Source organism: Mustela lutreola, chromosome 8 (genome assembly GCF_030435805.1).
Source record: "Mustela lutreola isolate mMusLut2 chromosome 8, mMusLut2.pri, whole genome shotgun sequence".
NCBI classification, from domain to species: domain Eukaryota; kingdom Metazoa; phylum Chordata; class Mammalia; order Carnivora; family Mustelidae; genus Mustela; species Mustela lutreola.
In genome coordinates, this window is record NC_081297.1 from 22,380,547 (window position 1) to 22,390,259 (window position 9,713).

Consider the following 9,713-nt stretch of genomic DNA (forward strand, 5'->3'; position numbering starts at 1 on the left):
AAATTGTGAAATGATTTATAAGGTTCTGACAAGGGAATAATGTAGCATCCGATGCAGTCTTATTAACTGTAAACCGTCTAATTCTTGAACAGATGCACCATCCCTCTTCAACCACCTCCAGGGGCTAATTCAACACCACAGGGTTTAATTTGAGGGAAGAAGAGAGTACTTTTATTTTCTTAATGATATCATAGTTTAAGCCAGCTCTGCTGTAGTTTTAAGAAAAGGACACAGAAAAATAGCCCTGTTTGAGTCCCAGCAGCAAATATACCTGAGGGGATGAATCCTTCCCAGGGCTTTTGTCTATTACTATTTTCAACCCAACTGTAGAGATCTGGAAGAGTCTAAAGCAGATAAAAGCACAGCGAAACAGAGTTTCTAATGGGATGGACATTCAGCAGGAGACAGGATTCATCATCTTTGCAGAGCCTGCTGATAACAAAAGATTCCTGGAAAGAAAAATAGGAGTCATGTTCTTTAGAATGAATTCTTCGAACCAGGCTTAAATTGTTTTCCTTTTAATTTCAGGCAGAACAGTGTAAATAGAATTATTGACTTATATTTGGCAAGACTAGCACACCTAGAAGGACAAACAAAGGGGTATCTCAGCTGCTCACTAGATGTGCTTTGGAGAAAACACATGTTTGTTTAACAGCTGTGTCTCCTTAATCAACATCATTGAAGGAAACATAAGGCAGCCCTAATTATAAAACACAGTCCTAAATTCTTATCTTTCCTGCAGTATTTCATATCTCCCAACTCCAACATGGACCCATGCTTTTTGTCCTGCAGGACATATTATTTGTTGTCTAGGAATATTTAGAGGAGATTCTCCCCGGTATCATACAGAGTTTTCTACATGAAGACCCATAAGATAAGATTCTCTCAAGTCCATGTACATAGCAGATATATGGGTAGATGATATTAAGCAAATTATTTAGTTATACCATATGATGATTAAAAAACATGTAACCATCATTAGTTATCAGGAAAATGTAAACCAAAATCACAATGAGATACCACCTCATGGCCACTGGAATGGCCACAATTTTAAAAAAAAAAATGGATAATAAGTGTTGACAAATACGTGGCAAAATTGGAATCCGGATATCGTGATAGTAGAAATACAAAATGGGGCAGCCACTTTGGAAAACGATGTGGCAGTTCCTCAAAGCACTAAACCTAACGTTACTATATGATCCAGGAATTCTAGTCTTGGCTATATACTCAAGAGAAATAAAACACATTCCACACAGAAACTTGTACACAAATATTTATGACAGCAATAATCGTAATAGCCAAAAGGTGGAAACAACCAAATGTCCATCAATGGATGAGACGTCACCACATAAGGGAATATCATTCAGCCACCAAAAAGGAATGGGGTACTGATAATACTATGATAGAGATGAAACCTGAGATTAGGCTAAGTGAGGGAAGCCAGTCATTAAAACAAAACAACAAACAACCATATATGACATGATTTCATTCATATAAAAACCCAGAATGAAAAACATCAAAGAGACAGAAGGTAGATTATGGTTTCTCGTGGCTGGTGGGTAGGGAGCAGACTGAAGGAGGGAGAGGTAAAAGTTAAAGCATACAAGGTTTCTTTCTGAGGTGATAAAAATATTCTAAAACTGCGGTCGCGAGTGGCATACTCATAAATACGCTAAAAACCGTGGAATTGCACACTTTCAATGTGTGTGAACTGTATTGAGTTGTGTCAATAAAGCTCTGAACATTGTCAGTTGAAAGAAGAAGAAAATCATGTAACCTACTCTGTTTTCTGCTACAAAGAAGTCAGAGTCAAATTTCTGCACAATTTCAGTAAATGCTTAACCTTTATAGATTGGGTCTTAAAAATACTAATTTTATCCCAGTTTTATTTTCTAGGTTTTTGCCCTTCCCTTTCCATCTCTCTCACCACCAACACTTTAAGATTGATTTATTTACTTACGTATTTTCCATCTACTTATTTTCTAGTTAAATTCGTGCACTGCCTTATTTTCTCTCTGGGATGATTACACTATTATTAATTAAACTGTTGCTAACTTAGTTTAACTTTATTTAGCCAGCTGGTTTGGGCAAACCTCATTTTATGGTAATAATATACACCGGATTTACAATTTCTTCTTAAAGGAGACAAAATTAAAAATCATACAAAAATTTTTTTGGTTGAGTTTCAACCTATCTGAAAATCTCATCTTCCTTTAATTACAAGGCATTATTGTCCCCTTGTCATAAGTATTCTTTGTACAAGAATAATATTTTTGTCAAAAACATGAACATCTGCAATACCACATCTCAGTTCTTAAAAAATCATATCTCCCTTCTTGGGCCGACAGAAGGCAAAAAGGCCAGGAACTCCACAAAGGTAAACATGAATAAGACAACAGGTATTACATTTTCTGCAGTTTGCCTATTTCAGCCTCATGGCTAATTTCATAAAAGCATGATGCAGAGATCCTCCTAAAAAGATATCATTAAGGGCGCCTGGGTGGCTCAGAGGGTTAAGCCTCTGCCTTCGGCTCAGGTCATGATCTCAGGGTCCTGGGATCAAGTCCCACATTGGGCTCTCTGGTCAGCAGGGAGCCTGCTTCCTCCTCTCTCTCTCTCTCTGCCTGCCTCTCTACCTGCTTGTGATCTCTGTCTGTCAAATAAATAAATAAAATCTTTACAAAAAAAAAAAAAGATATCATTAAGCCTAGTCACCAAGGTAGATGGCACTTTTATAATTTTTATAATTTTGATTTTTCACTCTGTAATAGCAAAGCTTTTCATTATTACTCAGCCTCCTGCGTGAGAAACGTGAACACTGTTGAAAATCCAGTTAACGTACTCCCTCTGCTGGCTAATGGCTGTCTTCCTCAAGGGTAAGGACGTTCAAGTTCATTCTCTCTTCCTCCCATATGTGGTTCCTTTACACATCAGAATTTCTATTTTACAGTACCTTTTAAAGAAGCAAGTTACCTAGACAAGCTATGAGTGAACAAGTAAAAAATTCTTTAAAATGTATGTTTTTGTTGAATATTATATGCAAAATCTTCCTTCCTGCCAAATCCCAACCATTTTGAAGATTTTGATAACAGTACCAAATTTTAACCCTCCTCTGTTGCATCTCCTACAAACTAAACTCATTTCCAACAGCCCCTTCTAAAAACGTTACTAGTCATCCTGCCTCTCACATAACAAACTACAGAACCTCTGATATAGAATACTTGCTAAAATATTTGGAACATTACATGTAAAAATTAAAATGCACACCAGAAAATTACTCATTGCATGCCACTGACCAAAAAACTCATCTTCATTTACTAAATGAGCAGTATCTTCCTTTTACGGCCTTAATCTCTATTCCTACAGCTGCCTTTCTAGTCCGGATTGTTTTCATTTCATTTTTACATTTCTCTACTCAGTTCTTTCCTGGCTCCAATCATTTTAATTATACTGCTATAACGATAATTTCCCTAAGCCAGAAAAAATGGTAAATAAACCCAAGTATAATTTCACTCCACTGCTCATAAATCAATAGTCATTTTGAAACAAACCATTTCTACTGTATTTCCTCCATTAGCATTTAAAGAAGTTATAAATCCCTAAAACTAAGTACAAAATAGTACATTTGCATACATATGCCTCTTTCTGGAGAAAGGGTTATACAATGCTCTTTATCTTGTCTAAAGGATTCACGACACCCCCCCTCCAAAATCTAAGAACTCCCTTCTTCTAAGTGTCTGCATATGCCTACCCCTCTTCACATAGTAAGATAAACTCCTCCTTGGTCCCTTTGCTCTGCTGGATCCCACAGCCAGAATGGCTCCCTTTTACACATCCACCTACCCAAGTTCTGTCTTCCTCCAAAGTACCACTGAATTTCTATTCTCCTTTGAAGAGCCTCTCTCAGATTATCACTTAATCATTCTTTAGTAATTTCCAATTATGATCGAATAACCATTTCCTTCTTTTTTAAGATTTTATTTATTTGAGAGAGAGAGAGAGAGCACAAGCAGGTGGAGGGCAGAGGCAGAGAGAGAAGCATAGTCCTCGTGAGTAGGAGCCTGAGATCAGGACCTGAGCCAGAGGCAGACACTTACTTAAATGACTGAGCCACCCAGGCGCCCCTCTAATAACCATTTCTTAATACTTATGTCATGCATATTGGCCTTATTTTCCTACCTAGGCTTCACATATCTATATTCTATTGTTTAGTATTATCTGTTCATCCCGTCAAGGGTGAGCTTCCGGAGGGCAGAAAGCTCTTATTCATATAAACGTTCCCAATGTCCAGGATTGTGCCTGGAATAGAGATTCCCTAATGTCTGATGAATTTAACTATTAATGCTCTGAAAGAAACAAAACATCTCATTATTTTCTTGGCTTCAATTCAACAGGCTCTCCAAATTCTACTTATTTATGGATTTTTTTTAAATTTTTATTTTAAGATTTTATTTGTCACAGAGAGAGAGCGAGCGAGCATGGGAGAGAGAATGCATAAGCAGGGGAAGAGGCAGACAGAGGGAGAAACAGGCTCCTGCTAAGCAAGGAGTCCAATGCAGGACTCAACCCCAGGACCCTGAGATCATGACCTGAGCCAAAGGCAGACGCTGAATGACTAAGCCACCCAGGCATCCCTGTTTATGGATTTTTAAGAAGATTTTGTAAAAATACTCACAATCTAAGCTTTTCCTGGAAAAGACAAAGAATAAAAGGGCTCCACTGTAGAGATATGATGGCACATCTTCGAAGTTCTAAGACCTAAATACTGTGGTCTCCAAGGAAGACACACAGTTCACTACAAAATATTTGGAATTATAATTTTTTAAAATGGATGACAAGAGACAAACCAAAATCTTGGTTTTATGGATGTTGTATCCATATTTCTCATGGAGGATGTTAAAACTTGGTAGTAAGTACTCTGGTTACAAGGCACAAAGTAATGTCTCATCACCTTGTTTTTCCTTTTGGGTCTCAATGAAGCAATTTGCCATCTCATTAAAATCTGTCCTATACAGTATGGTACTGGCACAAAAACAGACACATAGAACAATGGAACAGAACAGAGAGCCCAGAAATAGACCGTCCTTTCTATGGTCAACTAATCTTCAACAAAGCAGGAAAGAATGTCCAGTGGAAAAAAGATGGTCTCTTCAACAAATGGTGTTGGGAAAATTGGACAGCCACATGCAGAAAAATGAAACTGGACCATTTCCTTACACCACACACAAAAATAGACTCCAAATGGATGAAAGACCTCAATGTGATACACAAATCCATCCAAATCCTTGAGGAGAACAAAAGCAGCAACCTCTTCGACCTCAGCTGCAGCAACGTCTTCCTAGAAACATTGCCAAAGGCAAGGGAAGCAAAGGCAAAAATGAACTATTGGGACTCCATCAAGATCAAAAGTTTTTGCACAGCAGAGGAAACTATAAACAAAACCAAAAGACAACTGACAGAACGGGAGAGGATATTTGCAAACGACATATCAGATAAAGGGCTAGTATCCAAAATCTATAAAGACCTTATCAAACTCAAAACCCGAAGAACAAATAGTCCAACCAAGAAATGGGCAGAGGACATGAACAGACATTCCTGCAAAGAAGACATCCAGATGGCCCACAGACACATGAAAAACATGCTCCACATCACTCGGCATCAAGGAAATACAAATCAAAACCTCAATGAGATACAACCTCACACCAGTCAGAATGGCTAAAATTAACCAGTCAGGAAATGACAGGTGTTGGCGAGGATGCAGAGAAAGGGGAACCCTCCTATGCTGTTGGTGGGAATGAAAGCTGGTGCAACCACTCTGGAAAACAGCATGGAGGCTCCTCAAAAAGTTGAAAATAGAGCTACCCTACGACCCAGCAATCACACTACTGAGTATTTACCCTAAAGATACAAATGTAGTGATCCGAATGGGCATGTGCACCTGAATCTTTATAGCAGCAATGTCCACAATAGCCAAACTATGGAAAGAACCTAGATGTCCATCAACAAATGAATGGATAAAGATGATGTAGTATATATATACAATGGAATACTATGCAGCCATCAAAAGAAATGAAATCTTGCCATTTGCAACAATGTGGATGGAACTAGAGGGTATTGTGCTGAGCGAAATAAGTCAATCAGAGAAAGATAATTATCATATGATCTCCCTAATATGAGAAATTTGAGAGGCAGAGTGGGGGATTTGGTGGGTAGGGAAGGAAAAAATGAAACAAGATGGGATCGGGAGGGAGACAAACCATAAGAGACTCTTAATCTCACAAAACAAACTGAGGGTTGGGGGGAGGGAGAGGGTGGTGGGGTTATGGACACTGGGGAGGGTGTGTGCTATGGTGAATGCTGTGAAGTGTGTAAGCCTGATGATTCACAGACCTGTACCCCTGGGACAAATAATACATTATATGTTAATAAATTTTTTTAAAAATCTGTCCCATACAATATAAAATTTTTGCATTTAAATGATATGCAAAGCAACAACTAAAAAGGCAGAATGCAGAAGATCTTAGTCCTAGTTTAAAAACTTGAATGCCTTAAGGACAAGCAAAATTACCTGGCTATTCTCAACCCTGAATGCCATTAGAATCAACAGGAAATCTTTCAGAAGAATACAAATACCAGAATTCTAGACTTGGATTTAATTATAGGGGTGGGGGCAGGCAAGTGCGTGGTCTCAGGTATTTTTCTCTAAGCTCCTCAGAGAATTCAAATTTAATGTCAGATTTGAGAAATTCTGCCCTACCCCTAATTAAAATCATATACAAACAGTGCTTATTGAGATAAATTATACAGCTCAGTAAACTGAATTCTGTGATATAGATTCTAGGCAGGAATGAAAAAAAGGAAGACAAGAAGTTAAAAAGGAAAACGGGAGAAGACTGGAATTATCACGAGGGAAGGGAAAGGTAATAGAGATGTGACATCATAAAACTTTGCTTCAGACATCTTCAGATCAACAATTAGAAAAAAACATTGCTCTAGAATTCTATGGCTTCCCAGCTCTTAGCTTGGTGTCGTCACCCTTCAAGAAATCATTTTATTAAATTATCTCACAAACACTTCCTCCCAAAGTTCCTTGATTTTAGAGGAGCTCTTTTCAAACCCAGCCGAATTATCAGATTTCTTTGTTTTGTTTTTGTTTTTGTTTTTAATACAGGTTTCTTGTTCTGCCTCCAAAAGCTTCTGATTCAGTAAAATGGCAGTAGGGTTCAGGAGTTTATACAACTTTTTCCAGCATTTTAGAGTCAGAGCCAAGAACTACTGATCTCAATTACTAAATGACAAACTCTGTCAGAGCAAGTGTATGCCCACTGCAGAAATTCCCAAATTGACTTTCTTAAAATACATGCATTCAGACTCAACACAAGAGATACTCATTTGGCAGACAGTGTTTGGGCTAAAGCATCCATATGTTTTAAAGCACCGTAGGTTATACCAAAGCACCCAAAGTTGAGAATCTCCAGCGTAACATACTATGAAAGATCAATGAGTAGTTGTTGAATACATCAAAGAAGGATGCAATATAAATGTCTCTGGCTTTTGCCTCCTCTGAATCTTACAACTCACCTAGCTTTTGACTGTAATAGCATTTTTGTATCTATTTCTCATTTCAGAGACAGAATGTCTCCTAATTCCTAGGAAGACTGGATGAAGCCAGGATTCATGAAGCCAGGATTCCAAATAGTGATGGATAATGTCAAGCTTCAATCCTCTCTGCAAGGTGTACTATGTTCTTCAGTGAAAACACTGAAGAATCTCAACTTTAGTAGATGCCTTGGAACAAAAGATACGGCTTGGTCTTCTCTGAAGTCCAGCATCAGTTAAACAGCTGAATGCTTAAATAATGAACCTTCACTGTATCATCCACTTACCAGATCAAAAGTTTGGGACAGGAGGAGGGAATTCTGGGACTTGGTGTTTTAAATAAGCACTTACATGTGGTTCTGTAATGAGGCAAGATTTGGAAACAACTGAAAGAGGAGCAAAGTGAAAATCAGCCAAGACAGGAAGGGAATGAAGAATAAACAACCAGGGCTTCATCCAATAAATAAGGAAAGACAGCTGGTCATCACAGTGCCTAATCCAGACTGCAAGGTGTTCAAATCACGTCTCAGATGTAAGAAACAAGGAAGACAGTACTTCACCAGTGTATGTGGAATAGCAGTTAAGAAACTAAGCTTTTAAGGTAAAGATTTTAAGAATCTCATTAAGTCTAACTATTCTTTCCATTTCAAAAAATGATTTGGACTGCCTAACAAAACTACAACTACAACTACATGGATATTCAATAAAATTAGAAATGCCAGGGCACCTGGGTGGCTCAGTCAATTAAGGATGTGACTCTTGGTTTCAGCTCAAGTCATGATCTCAGGATCATGGGAACCAGCCCTGCTTTGGGTTCCAAACTCAGTATGGAATCTGTTTGTCCCTCTCCCTCTGCTCCTCCCCACACCCTCCCAACCCCCCTCCCCTGCTCACTTGCACTCAATCTCTTTCTCCCAAACAAATAAAATCTTTTTTTTATTTTAAATTTTAAAAATTAAAATGCCAATTTATAAGGATGGGGGTAGCAGTTAATATCCATAAAATTCTGAGTGATGAAAGCTAAAACAGCTAAACTCAAAGGTTTGCCCTGAACTTCCTAGCAACCTAGGAAAGGTTGATATGTTACATAACTCTCCCTCCTAGGAGAAGCAAGCACATCAGTTCATCAGGTGAAAGAAACTTTTTCTTACATCTGAGTGTTAATGAAAAATTTGTCCCAAAAGTCTTTTTATAAGAACCATTGAGAATGTAATGGGCTGTGAACTCTAAAGCAGTAAAGAACAAAGAACGTCATTCAACATATGGCTATATGGCTATTTTTAATATCAAAGCCTCCATGAAAGCAAGGAGCATAGTGTTAATGATTTGGTACAGGTATGCCGACTTTTGGTAACCTCCTCCAGGTTATGTGACTAGTATCACATTATGCTCAGGAAATCTTTTTTTTTTTTTTTTAAATGCTCAGAAAATCTTGAGAAATGAACAAATCCATAAAGCCTGTGTTTCCCTAAGTTAATCAAATATAAAAATCACACAGGAGCTGTCAAAAAAAGTATAAATTCCTACACTGATCCCTAGGGTCTCTTAGCTGGGACCACGAATCTACACATAGAACAAGTGATCCTCGTGTGATTGCAGAAAACCAACTCCAAGAACTGCCACTTTCAAAAATCCATTGTCACTGCTGGAATTGTTCTGATTCAAGAAAAAGAAAGAGGGAGGGTCTGGCAGGTAGGCTAGCTGAAAGTAATGGGAACTATTGTCTCTCAAATTGGTCTGTCCAAATAGGCCCATCCCCCTTGGTAGCTTGCTAAAAAATACATGTAAAAATAGACCTTACGGGGTGCCTGGGTGGCTCAATGGGTTAAACCTCTGCCTTCGGCTCAGGTCATGATCTCAGGGTCCTGGGATCAAGCCCCCCATCAGGCTATTTGTTCAGTGGGGAGCCTGCTTCCCCCCTCCCTTTCTCTGCCTGCCTCTGCCTACTTGTGATCTCAGTCTCTGTCAAATAAATAAATGGATAATAATTTAAAGATTTACAAAATAAAATAAAATAAATAGACCTTAGAACAGGAAAAACCCTTTCTTGGTGATGGAATGCAGAAATTTGCATTTTAACTAATACTGCTGGTGATTCTTTGTGCAATAAAGTT